At 37.1% G+C, this 13,490-nt stretch overlaps 1 protein-coding gene across 1 annotated transcript in view; it reads right to left on the bottom strand.

The window, feature by feature from the left end:
- Nucleotides 1-13,490, bottom strand: part of LOC122220000 (CD2 associated protein) — a 137,398-nt gene that overhangs the window by 50,499 nt on the left and 73,409 nt on the right. The window lies entirely within an intron of this gene.

Genomic DNA, 13,490 nt, shown 5'->3' with positions numbered 1-13,490 from the left:
GGCGCCTGGGTGGCTCCATTGGTTGAGCCTCTGACTTCAGCTCAGGCCTTGGGCTCACGGTTCAGCTGGTGAGTTCAAGCCCTGCACAGGTTCGCTGCTGTCAGGCTGTCAGTGTAAAGCCTGGTTCTGGTTCAGACCCTCTGTCTCCCTCTCTGCCCCTCCCCCACTTGCACTATCCTAAAAATAGACAAATATTTTTTTAAAAAAGATTAAGTGCTTGAGATAGGATTCAGTATTTTGTGTGAAGATTTTTGATAACGAATTCAAATTTCTTCATATGCTACTCAGACTTTGTATTACTTCCATTTGTTGAGAAGTTGTACTATTCAAGGAATTTGTACATCTAAGTTATCAAATTCATGAGTATATTTTTTCATTATCCCTTTAATGTCTGATCTGTGGTGACATTCACATCTGGTTATTAATCAGACAGTAATATTTTCTTTTTTCTTCAATCAGTCATTAGACCTTTATCAATTTTGTATCTTTTCAAAAAACTCAACTGTTGAACTTGATCTTCTTGAATGTTGTTGGCTTGTTTTTTATTTCATAGTTTCTTGCTCTCATTTCCTGCTCCAAATTATTTCAGGTTTACTTTGCTCTTCTTTTATTGATTTCAGATAAAAACTTAGATCACAGACATTAGCTTTTTCTTTTCTAGTATTACCATTGAAAGCAGTAAATTTCTCCATAGGTGCTGTTTTACCTGCGTTCCACAAATTTTGATTGTTTCCATTTTTTTCATTTGAAAAACCAGTTTTTTCCCTCACAATTTCTTCTTTGACCCACAGGTTACTTACAAATATTGTTTAGTTTCCAAGTAACTGAGGATTTCCCAAATATCTATTGCTAAAATAATTCCATTGTATTCACAAAACCTACTTCATAGGACTTGAAATCTATTAAGTTTTCTGAGACTTCTTTGATGCCCAAACATTTAGGGTGTATCTGGTAATATTCCATGTACTCTTCAAAGGAATGTGTATTCTCTTACCAGATTAACTATCCATAAACGTCAGTTAGATCCACTTATTTGATTATTCGAGTCTTCTACATCATCACTAATTTCTATCAATTAATGAGAGAAGCGTGTTCAAATCTATGTGTGGATTTGCCTGTTTCAGTTCTGGCAGTCTCTGTCTCACGTACTTTGAAGTTCTGGTATTAGATTACACATATAGGGGTGCCTGGGTGGCTTAGTCAGTTAAGCATCTGACTCTTGATTTCGGCTCAGCTCACGATTTCACGGTTGTGAGATCGAGTCCCACATCAGGCTCTGCACTGAGTATGGAGCCTGCTTGGGATTCTCTCTCCCCCCACCTTTCCCTTCCCCTCCCCTGCTCTCTCTCAAAATAAATATTTTTTTTTAAATAATGCAGTTTTAGAATTGTTACATAATTTTTATGAATTGACTCTATCATTATGAAATGTTCCTTTTTATCCCTGGTAATATATTTTTTTCCTGAAATACACTTTGACATTAATGTAACCATTCTAGATTTCTTACGCTTTGCACTGAATTCCCTTTTTCTTCTTTCTTTTAACCAGTACCTAAATATTTCAAGTGAGCTTCTGGCAGGAAGCATATTAAGCATATTACCCAGTCAACTGCCTTTTCAATTAGAGTTTTTAGAGAACTTAATTTTCATGTAATCACTGATGTGGTTTAAATCCATTATCTTGCTATTTGTTTTCGATTTACCCAGTTGATCTTTGTTCCTTTCTCTCTCTTTTTGTTTTGGGGTTTTTGTTTTTGTTTTTTGCTTTAACAATAGACTTTTATTTTTTTCATTTTGGGAGTTTAGAAGCCAGATCAGTGCTGGCATGTTGGGTTCTGGTGAGATCTCTCTTTCTGACTTACAGATGGCTGCCTTCTCACTGTGCCCTCATATGGCCTTTCCTCAGTATGTGCACATAGAGACAGTGGGCTCTGTTGTCTCCTTTGTTATTAAGATATAACTGACATATAACACTATATTAGTTTTAGGTGTACAAATAATGATTCCATACATGTATGGATGGGTGTGTGTGTGTGTGTGTGTATGTGTGTGTGTATAGTGAAACGATCACCAGTCTTAATTAACATCCATCACCATACAGTTATAAATTTTTTTCTTATAACGAAAATTTTCAACATCTTCTCTATGAATTTTCAAATATACAATTTTATTAACTGTATTTACCATACTCTGCATTACATCTCCAGAACTTATTTTTATATATAATAAATTTATAAATTTATATATATGTTTATATATAATTGGAAGTTTGTGCCTTTTGACCACCTTCACCCATTCTGCCCATCCTATACCCCTTGCTTCTGGCAACCACCAATGTTTTCTGTATCTCTCAGTTTAGTGTGTTTTAGATTCTATATCTAAGTGAGATCATACAGTATGTGTCTTCATCTGTCTGACTTACTCCATTTGTAAGTCATCCATGACTTATTTCGCTTATAAGTTTTATCCATGTTGATGCAAACGGTAAGATTTCTTTATATTCTGTGGCTGAATAATATTCCATTGTGTATATATAACATTTTCTTTTTTTAATTTAATGTTGTTGTTTTTTTTTTTTCTTGATAGAGAGCACACACGAGAGTGTGTGCACAAGAGTGCATAAGCAGGAGAGGAGTAGAGAAAGGAGAAGAGAGAGACTTCCAAGATCAGCGCAGGGCTTGATCTCACAAACTGCAAGATCATGGCCAGAGTCGAAAAACCGAGAGTCAGATGCTCAACTGACTGAGCCACCCAGGTGCCCCATAATACATTTTCTTTATCCATTATGTAAATAATGCTGTGATGAACACAAGGATGCAGATATCTTTTCACGTTAGTGTATTAATCTTCTTTAGGTAAATGAACATAAGTGGGATTGCTGGATCACATGGTAGTTTTAAGTTTTTGAGGAACCTTCATACTGTCATAGTGGCTGTGCCAATTTACATTCCCACCAACAGTCCAGGTCGCTTCCCTTTTGTCCACATCGTCACAAACACTTCTGGTCTTTTGATAACAGCCATCTGAACAGGTGTGAGGTGATATTTCATTGTGGTTTCGGTTTGTACTCCTCTGAATATTAGTGATGTTGAGCATCTTTTCATGTATATATTGGGCATCTGTACATCATCTTTGAAAAAATACCTATTCAGATCCTCTGCCCATTTTTAATGGTTTTTAGTTGGATAAGCTCTCTCTCTCTCTATATATATATATACATGTATATATGTGTGTGTGTGTGTGTGTGTATATATATATATGTATATATATATATATATATATGGAGATTAATGTCTTCTAACATAAATTATTTGTAAATATTTTCTCCCATTCCATAAGCTGCCTTTTCATTCCGTTGACGGGTTCCTTTGCTGTGGAGAAGATTTTTAGACGGATGTAGTCCCATTTGCTCATTTTTGCTTTTGTTGCCTTTGCTTTTGGAGTCAAGTCCAAAAACTCGTCTCCAAGACTGATGTCAAAGAGCTTACCACCTAGGTTTTCTTCTAGGAGGTTTATGGTTTCAGGTATTTGTTGAAGTCCTTAATCCATTTTGAGCTGATTTTTGTGTCTTTTTTTTTTTTTTTAAGTAATCTTTACCACTTCATTTTACTATTTATTAGCTATTCCTCATTGTTTTACTTTCTTAGGGGTTGCTCTAGCTTTATAATATGCCATCTTTAACCCAACAAAATCTACATTCAAATAACACTATACCACTTCACATACAATGGGCACATTTCCATTTCATCTCTTCTGTGTTTAGAACTACTATTGTCATACATATATACCTATATTTTACTTCTACATTATGTTTCCCATGATATATTATTTTGTTTTAAATAGTCAATTATCTTTTAAAGAAATGTAAAAATGGGAAACTTTTATGCTTATCCACATATTTACCTCTATTTTTGTCACTCTTCATTCTGCTTATATAGATACAAGTTCCCATCTAGTATCATTTTGCTTTTTTCCTGGACAATTTGCTTTAATTCTTCTTTAGGATGCATTCTGCTGGTGATGAATTCTCTATTATTCTTTGGCTGAAAACTTTTTTTATTTTTTTAAAACAGGTTCCACGCTTGCCCAGTGCACAGCCCAACACGGGGCTTGAACTCAGGACCCTGAGATCAAAACCTGAGCTGAGAGTAAGAGTAAGACACATAACCGACTGAGCCACCCCAGGTGTCCCAGGCTGAAAACTTTTTTACCTCACCTTTATTCTGAAGAGTATTTTCACAAAAATAGGATTCTAGGTTGACCACTTTTATTCTTCCAACACTTCAAAGATCTCATTCCATTACCTTCCACCATACTTAGTTTCTGATGATTATCTGTGGATTTTTATCTTTTTTATTTTTAAGTTTATTTATTTTTAGAGAGAGAAAGAGAGAGCGGACTTGTGTGTGAGACAGGGAGAGAGAGAATCCTAGGCAGGCTCCTTGCTGTCAGTGCAGAACCCAACACAGGGCTCTATCTCATGAACCGTGAGATCATAACCTGAGCGGAAATCAAAAGTTGGATGCTCAACCGACTGAGCCACCTTTCTGTGGATTTTTATCTTAATTCTTCTCTACTTGAAGTGCCTTTTTCCTCTAATTCCTGAAATTTTCCACTTCACTGTTTATTTTTAGCACTTAATTATGATGTGCCTTTACCAGCCCTGGATTGTATGTTTACCCTTTTTGAATTTGTGGATTTATAGTTTGCATCAAATTGGACATATTTTAATATCTTTCTTCAAATATTTTTCCCGACCACCTTCTCTCTCCTCTTTTTCTGTAACTCTAGCTATGTATGTTAGACTCTTTAAAATTATCCCAAGTTTTTTGCAGTCTTTATGCTCTTTGTGCTTCACTTGGGATGCAGTCTACTACTACATTCTCAAGTTCGATCATTTTTTTCTTCGTGCTCTACTGGCAAAATTCCACAAGAAGGAATTCATTTCAGACATTGTGTATTTTGTCTCTAGTAGTCAGTTCCATTTGGTTCTTTTTTTATATCTTCTATTTCCCTCCTCATTAAGCTCGCACTTTCGATTACCTCCTTGAGCATGCTGAGCATTTTTTTATAGTTATTTTAACATTCTTGTTGCCAACTCCATCATTTGTGGTCCACTTTCTATCAATCAATTTTTCCTCCAAATTGTCACATTTTGCTACTTCTTAGATATATAGCTGGTATTTCATTTTATTCAATGTCAGTGAGTGCTAGATCTTGTTCTAATCCTTTAAAAACCACTGGTTCTCAACCTGGGGTGCTTCTGTAACCCAAGAGATACGTAGCAATGTCTGGAGACAATTTTAGTTACTATAGCTGAAAAGTGCAACTAATATTCAGCAGGTACAGATCAGAGATGTTTATAAACATTCTACAATGCACTGAATAGACCCCAAAAGCAGAGCTATCCTGCCCAAACGTCATTAGCGACAAAGTTAAGAAACCCTATATTAAAGAAAACTGATCTTTTTCCAGCAAACAGGTAAGTATCTGCATACCAGTGTGAAGCTTTTTCAGGGTAGACCTAGAATAGCTGCTATTTGAAAACCCATCTACTCTCACTTCACCCTTCCACTGAGCTACCCATGTATTCAATGAAGTCTCTCAAAACCAAATGGAGAGAATTCAAAAATTTTTGACCTTGTTTAAGTTCTGGGAATTATTCATGTTAATCCCCAGTAATCACTACTCTTCACAAACTGTTCACATCTAACCTCATGAGGCCGCACCCCATACAATGAGAGACTGGTATTCAGCCAAATACTCAAGGTAACTCTGTAATCACATTGCTAGAGCACTTTCACTTTCACTTTCTCTCTCCCTCTCTCCAGGTAATCAGTTCCACAATTCTAACTACCTTGGCTTGGTTGAACTCTAATCTCTAACTCCTCAACAAAACTGACAACCTTCTATTGAATTTCACTCTTCCTGCACTACAGTCCAAATATTACCTCCTGGTAGAAATTCAGGACAATGATAGGGTTTTCCTTATTTGCCCTTTTCTCAAGTATCTCATTCCTGTGCTGCCTATTCTCTGAAAATACTTGGGTTTTTTTTGTTGTTGTTGTTGTTGTTTTTGTTTTGTTTTGAGAGAGAGAGAGAGAGAGAGAGAGAGAGAGAGAGAATGCACACATGTGAAAAGGGAAGAGTGGCAGAGGGACAGGAGGTGCAGGGGGAGAGAGACAGAGAGGGGGGAGAGAGAGGGGGAGGGAGAGAGCAGGGAAGGAGAATCTTAAGCAGGTTCCATGCTCAGGGCTAAGCCCAATGCGGGGCTCAATCTCATGACCTTGGAATCATGACCTAAGCCGAAATCAAGAGTTGGATGCTCAACCAACTGAGCCATCCAGGCACCCCTGAAAGTACTTGTTTTCAATAACTTGTTCAATTTCCCAGTTTTTAAGGTGGGAAAGTAATTCCACACTGTCTTACTCCCTCACTGCTAGAACTGTGGTCTAAATATTGTAATATACAGCTTGAATAATCAGCCTATCAGACAAAACAATATTCAGACAGAATCGTATGAGGTACCTACTGAGAGGCCTTTTAAAGTGAAACAATCTATGGTATTAATAAACCATACTCTGATAAATGCAACTTCATCAAATGATTTTAAGGTGCAATTTCCAGTTTTTAGAATTATGACCAAAAATGAAAATTTTCTTTTAGATTTAGTGACTGTAAACTTTACTGGAGTCCTTAAAGCATATCATTAAAATAAATGCCTAGATATTAAAAGTATCTAGTACTAACAGGCTGATTGCTTTCACCTCATTGAAAATTGTCAAAACTACTATATTATTAAATCAATGGTTGGAAGGCAGTATAGTATAGTGATAAAGCACATGAACTTTAGAGTCAAACTTTTTTTTTTTTTTAATGTTTATTTATTTTTGAGAGACACAGACAGAGCATGAACAGGGGAGGGTCAGAGAGAGGGAGACACAGAATCTGAAGCAGGCTCCAGGCTCAGAGCTGTCAGCACAGAGCCCAACGCGGGGCTCGAACTCATGACCATGAGATCATGACCTGAGCCGAAGTCAGATGTTTAACCTAATGAGTCACCCAGAAGCCCCACAGAGTCAAACCTGCCTAATTCATATCACCTCCTCTACTATATGTGCCCAGTGTCTTCACCTGTAAAACAAGACTCTTCATAAGACTGCTATGAGGATTAAACTGATTCCTATGAAGTGCTCCACAGTGTCTGGCTCAGTGGCTCTTATTTTTAATCAGTTTAAAGATGTATTACTGAGCACCATTCAAGTTAAGAGACAGCATGATAACACAGAACAAAAAACAAAAGGGAAAACATCTTAAACACAACAAGGAAGAATGGGAGGAGAAGGGGAGAGGAGAAAGGAAGAAAGGTATATGGAGAAGGGGGTTGGGTGTGAACAGGAGGTTTTATAATCAGAGAAAACAGAAATCTTACCAAATGCCTATATACTTCATCTGTCAGACTGTCCTTGAATTGCTAAGCTTGTAGAAAAATTGTATCTACATTTTATGTGTGCCACTGTCAGAAAACGTAACAGCAAGTAAGTCTTTCTATTAAGCCTAAAACTCTCTCTTCCTTTTGTATTAAATCTCTATAGCAAAAGCCACTTAATGGCTTATACCTCCAAATAAAGTGACTTAAAATAACCAAAAGTCCTAAAATATAATTGTTGGGGAAAAAAAAAAGGAATCTTTATGTGAGCTGTACTGAGTGTTAAAGAAACGTAAAACAAAGTAGAAACTTGATGAAAATACAAAGCATTTGATAGAAGCAATCCAAGTTCACTATTTTTTTTTTTTTTAGAGAGAGAGCATGTGAACAGGGAAGAGGGACAGAGGGAGAGAGGGAGAATCTTAGGCAGCCACCACACCCAGCATGGAGCCTGACATGGGGCTCAATCCCACAACCCTGGGATCATGACCTACAGAGAAATCAAGAGTTAGACGCTAAACCGACAGTCACCCGGGTCCCCCGGCTCACTATTACACATTAAATGGGGAACTAATGTAGAGTATCTTAAAGTAAAACACGTAAACCAAGTAGGACTTAGAATCTAAAGTTGCTAGCATAAATTCCCCCTCTTTTTACTCCAAAGAATATCTTTCAGCATTATTCAAAGATTTTAAAAATAATCCTACATTCCCTAAGAAAATGTTGTGTGTGTTTTAAATAGTTAAAATCTGTATTCCTTAGTTCCTAAAGAGAATCTCCAGAAACAGCATCTGGCTATACAAAGACTCACAATGTATTACCAGTAAAAGTATCAAAGCCCCACAACAATTTTCCTTACAAAGCTGTTCACTGGGAGTTGTTCAAGGTGAATGCCAATGTGGGAATACAAACACCAAAGCAAGTGTGCACCACCTTAAGCCCTGCAGGCCAAGCTGCAGACCACCAAATTTCCCTCCACCACCTTTGGCACTTCCAGCATATACCACCATTCCACAAGCATCCCGTGCACTAGCAACAAGCACTATCTTCTTTTCCAGAGCCCAAATAATCAAATGAAACCTCTGCTGACTCCTTCTAAGAGAATGAACCCTCCCTACCCATAAGAAATCAGAACTTCTAAAGAACAACCCATCAGGGTTTCTTAACCATTTCGTGTCATGCATGCATCTAGTAGCCCAGTCAAACCCAGAGCAATGTGTGGCTCAAAACATTGAACTGGGAGGACCCTTTTAGTTTCCTCAAAATTCTGACCTCTCATTTTTAGCATCTCTCCTCTTTTATAGAAAAAAAAGAAAAAACAAAAAAACTCAGACATCTCTCCTTCAGTTTCCCGGCACTAACTCTGGTGTCTCTCCAATCAATTGAGACTAATCATGATACCTACGGTGAGAACCTCACTTCCTCTACCTTCTGGGCAAATCCTGTTCTGGTGATCAATCCCATTCTTCTGAATTTGCATCTTCAACTCCTCCCTCTCCACTTGTTCTTTGCCACTGAATATATGTTGTTCTCAACTGCTGCACTGCTTTATACTTACTCTCTCCACTGCTTCCCCACCCAATCATCTTTCTTTACTGCCCTTAGGCAGGTCATGAATGATCTCTTTGTCCCTAAATCCAAGATTACATTGTATTTATCTTATTTTACTTAACCTCACAAGCAGCATCAGACAATACTGCCTATGTCCTCCCTGAAAAACTCTCCCCTTGACTACTGCACACTCATGGGTTTCCTCCTGGCTCGCTCTCTCGCTCTCTCTCTCTCTCTCTCTCTCTCTGTGCCTTCTTGGTCTTCTTTTTAGTAATTCTATCTCAGCTAATACCATGAATGTTGCTATATAGGATTCGATCCAAGGCTCTTTTCTTCACTCTAGACAGTCTCTCTAGGTGATCTCATCTAACTCCAAAGCTTCTGCAAAGGCTGTACAACAGGAATGTTCCTTACATCTTTAAAACTGTAAGGAGACCAACATGAACAAAGGGGCAAGTTAAATAGGAGACAAAGAGAGGTAGGGGGAGGCATATGTAGATGCCCAGTCACAGGGCTTTGTAGCCAATTTAAAAAGACTCTGGCTTTACTTTAAGTAAAATACGTACCTACTAGAAGGTGAGCACATTAACATTCAGGAGGCAGGTAACAGCAAATAACAGCCTATTGCACTTGTACAGCAAAAAATAACTTATACCAGAGTAGGAGCAGTATTTAGCAGGTGACAAAATCAGTTAATGAATGTGAGATTAAGAGTTAAAGATGAATCCAACTCTGGTTTAAATAAAAGAAAAATGGAGTTGCCATTAATTCAGATGAGGAAGACAGTATAGATCAAATTTAGGTGCAAGGAAAAGAAGAGATGATCACTTTGACCACCTTAAGTTTGAGATACCTATTAGACATCTAAAAGGAGATTTTTATAGGCTTAAGGCAGGGAGGAGACTCACACACAGTAGAAAATACCAGAAGCTATAGTCACTGGCTTTATAGAATAAGGGGGGATATTGAAATCAAGTCCTACTTAGCAAATTAAGTGGAATGTAAAAGATTACAAAGGACATCTAACAAAAATGGTTAAGTATATTTGACAAAATGAAAAAGGAGTCATTTCATTTTATAAAAATGGAAACATAACACTTCCACAGAGAAGCAAAGCTTTTCCTGAAATTGATTATCAGAAGACACTTATCTTGAGACTTTATAAAGAAATCACCAAGTAACAGAATAGATTATAAACTTACCACATTCCTATAAAAAAATGTAATAGTGACTTTCTTATATCTTTTATTCTATAGTTCTTCAATGAAAACTGAGGACATAAAAATAAACTGCCCATGACCTGCCTACACTGTCTTGAGTCAGGATTACCTTCTTAACATTAATAGCTGGAGTTCAACTGGCCAAACCAAGAAGACCATCCCGTATATTTTAGTTTATTAAAGAGAACAGCTTTACTAAATGTAAAGGGGTATAAGGAGAAACCACATAAACTAATCAAATGTGCTAGATATGGCTTTTCAATATTATAAGCAAAAAATAACATTTTGTAATGTAGAGTCAACTATAATTCTTATAACAGCTACTATAAACACAACATACATACCAAATAAGTAAAACAATAAAAAGACTGTAAAAATACCAATTACAGAGTACATTACATTTCGTTAGGACATAGGAATAGTGGATCAATTCTTCTAATCATAATGCATAAGATGGAACTCTTAAATCAGAACTTAAAATTCTTTTATCACTAGAGGTTTCTAAAGTCCTTATAAAGCACACACTCCTTGGCATTCAAATCAATATGCAAAAACTTTCTGCCCTAAAAGTTAGAGTTTTTTAAAAAATGGAATTATAGTGTACTTCAACCACTGACTTCCCACCCCATAATCACAAAGCTCCACATTTAGAACGTGATGTTATTTTAAAGGGGTTAAGCAAGCAAGGAAGTACATTTTTAGCAGATAAAATTCTGCAAAGTTACTAAAATTCAAACAAGGCTGAATAGTGCAAGAAAGTACCCAAAGTACTTATAAAAAATTACAAATACAAAATATAAAATATAATAAAAATTTAAATTGTCCATCTTTTGCTGGTGGCCCTATATGGACTTAAACTTTTGTACATATTTTAAGGGCTGAGTTTCCATGGCATCATACACATCATTTCACCATAAGCTTTAATTTGTAACAAATTTTAATGTTAAAAATAAATATCAGAAAATCCAGTTACCTATGAAACATAAGAAACAATAACACACGTAAGAAGTAATTCAGGGGATAGTGGTAAGTAATAACTGTACCACTAAATTTAAGCCAGATGATTTCAGTATTTGTTTGTTCTCTAATGCTTTTTACACATCCTTAAAACATAAGTCCTGACTTTAGAATACCAAGTATTCTCAAATAAGTGTAACATAAAATATCTGTTTTCTATGACTCTTCTGTATCTTCCTATCTCAATGATTTTCTATCTTTCAATGTAATCAACATCTGCATTGAAACAGATTTCAGCGTCCCAACCCCACCGCACTCCAACTCCTAGCAATAAAAACTGCTCTGCTTAACACAACTTTATCAGGGCACTGTTCAAATACAATTGACTCCACATTAAAAAAATTTTTTTTGAATGTTTATTTATTTTTGAGAGAGACAGAGAGAGCACACATGAGCGGGGGAGGGGCAGAGAGACAGGGAGACACAGAATCCAAAGCAGGCTCCAGGCTCTGAACTGTCAGCACACAGCCTGATGTGGGGCTCAAACTCACAAGCTGTGAGATCATGACCTGAGCCGAAGTCGGACGCTCAACCGCCTGAGCCCACCCAGGTGTCCCACGGACTCCACATTTTTTTAAATAGGCAAATTAAAGGAAAGAATGAGGTAAAGAAGTAAAAATAAAACAGTGTGGTAAGAAAAGTACTAACATCCATTATGCCCTAAAACTTGCCGGGTACTATGCCAAGTTTTCTCTATACACATAATCTGAAAAATGAGGACATGCTTAAATGAGGTACTGATTAAATAAAGGACACTAGACAGACATTGACCAAAAGGCAAGTTTTTAAAGGATTCAATTATTTGTTGCTTTAATTCATACAGTTTAGCATACAGCCTTAGAGAAATTTAGAATCTTAAAAAGTTCATTGCAAAGGAGAAAAAATACACCCAAAGAACACTTAGAAATGGGAGGCAACCTAAAAATGGAAATTTGCACCTTTCACAAGGCTACTGGCCATCACCATTTCGTACTAAATACCCATGAAGTTAGTGTTCTTTTCATTAATTTTTATTACGTGTACAAAGCTAAAAAGTACACTTCAACACCTTTAAAAGCCCGATGACTCTTTGTTTTTAGTTTATTTACTTTTTGACAGAGACAGAGAGAGAGAGAGACACAGAGAGAGAGAGAGAGAGAGAGAGAGAGAGAGAGAGAATCCCAAGCAGGCTTCACACTGTCAATGCAGAACCCAATGCGAAGCTCGAACCCACAAACGGTGAGATCATGACCTGAGCCGAAATGAAGAGTTGGACGCTTAACCGACTGAGCCACTCAGGCACCCCAAAAGGCAATGAGTATTAAATAAGGGATTCTAAAAAGATAATCAATGATAGTATATGTGGCGGATTGTATTCTTCTTTACATTTGGCGTCTCAGCTTGTAGAAAAATTTATATATCCCTGCTCTGTTTGACTTAGACATGACTATGGCTGTCCAATACAGTATTAGTGGAAGCAATATGTGTAAATTTGGAGCAGAAGCTTTAAAAGCCATGCTCCTTTTTCCCTGCCTTTGCAAGCATTAAGCCATATGTCAAAAAGCAGACTCCATCAGTTTAAGTCCCTACATAACTATGTCTTTAAGCCTCCGTGATTTTTAGGTTGTTTTCACTGCAGCATATTCTGAAAAACATCTTATGCTACAGTTTATTTAAGAAAGAGGGGAATAGACAAATACATGTTTCCTGTGTACCTGCATAAACACACACTGGGAGGATACCAAGAAAGTACAAATGCTTGCTATACAGAGCAGATGAGAAAAACCGGATGGATGGAGACAAGTATTATAATGCACTTTTTTTTTTTTTTTTTTTTAAGAACATATAGGGGAGTGTGGGTGGCTCATTCAGTGAAGCATCCAACTTCAGCTCAGGTCATTATCTCGCGGTTCATGGGTTCAAGCCCCACACTGGGCTCTCTGCTGTCAGCACAAAGCCTGCTTCAGATCCTCTGTCCCCAGCCCCCTCTCTGTCCCAACCCACTTATGCATGCATACTCTCTCTGAAAAATAAAAATTTTTAAAAGAAAAAGGTTTTTATATTATAATGTACATTTTTATGTACTAATTTTTGATATTTTTTTTTCTATTTTTGAGAGAGAGAGAGTGCACAGGGAGGAGCAGAGAGAAGAGGGGGACAGAGGATCCAAAGCAGGACCTGCACTGAGAGCAGAAGAGCCCAATGTGGGGCTTGAACTCACGAACCATGAGATCATGACCTGAGCTGAAGACAGACATTCAACTGGCTGAGTCACCCAGATGCCCTTATATACTA

Source organism: Panthera leo, chromosome B2 (genome assembly GCF_018350215.1).
Source record: "Panthera leo isolate Ple1 chromosome B2, P.leo_Ple1_pat1.1, whole genome shotgun sequence".
NCBI classification, from domain to species: domain Eukaryota; kingdom Metazoa; phylum Chordata; class Mammalia; order Carnivora; family Felidae; genus Panthera; species Panthera leo.
This window is presented reverse-complemented; position numbering and strand designations above follow the sequence as displayed.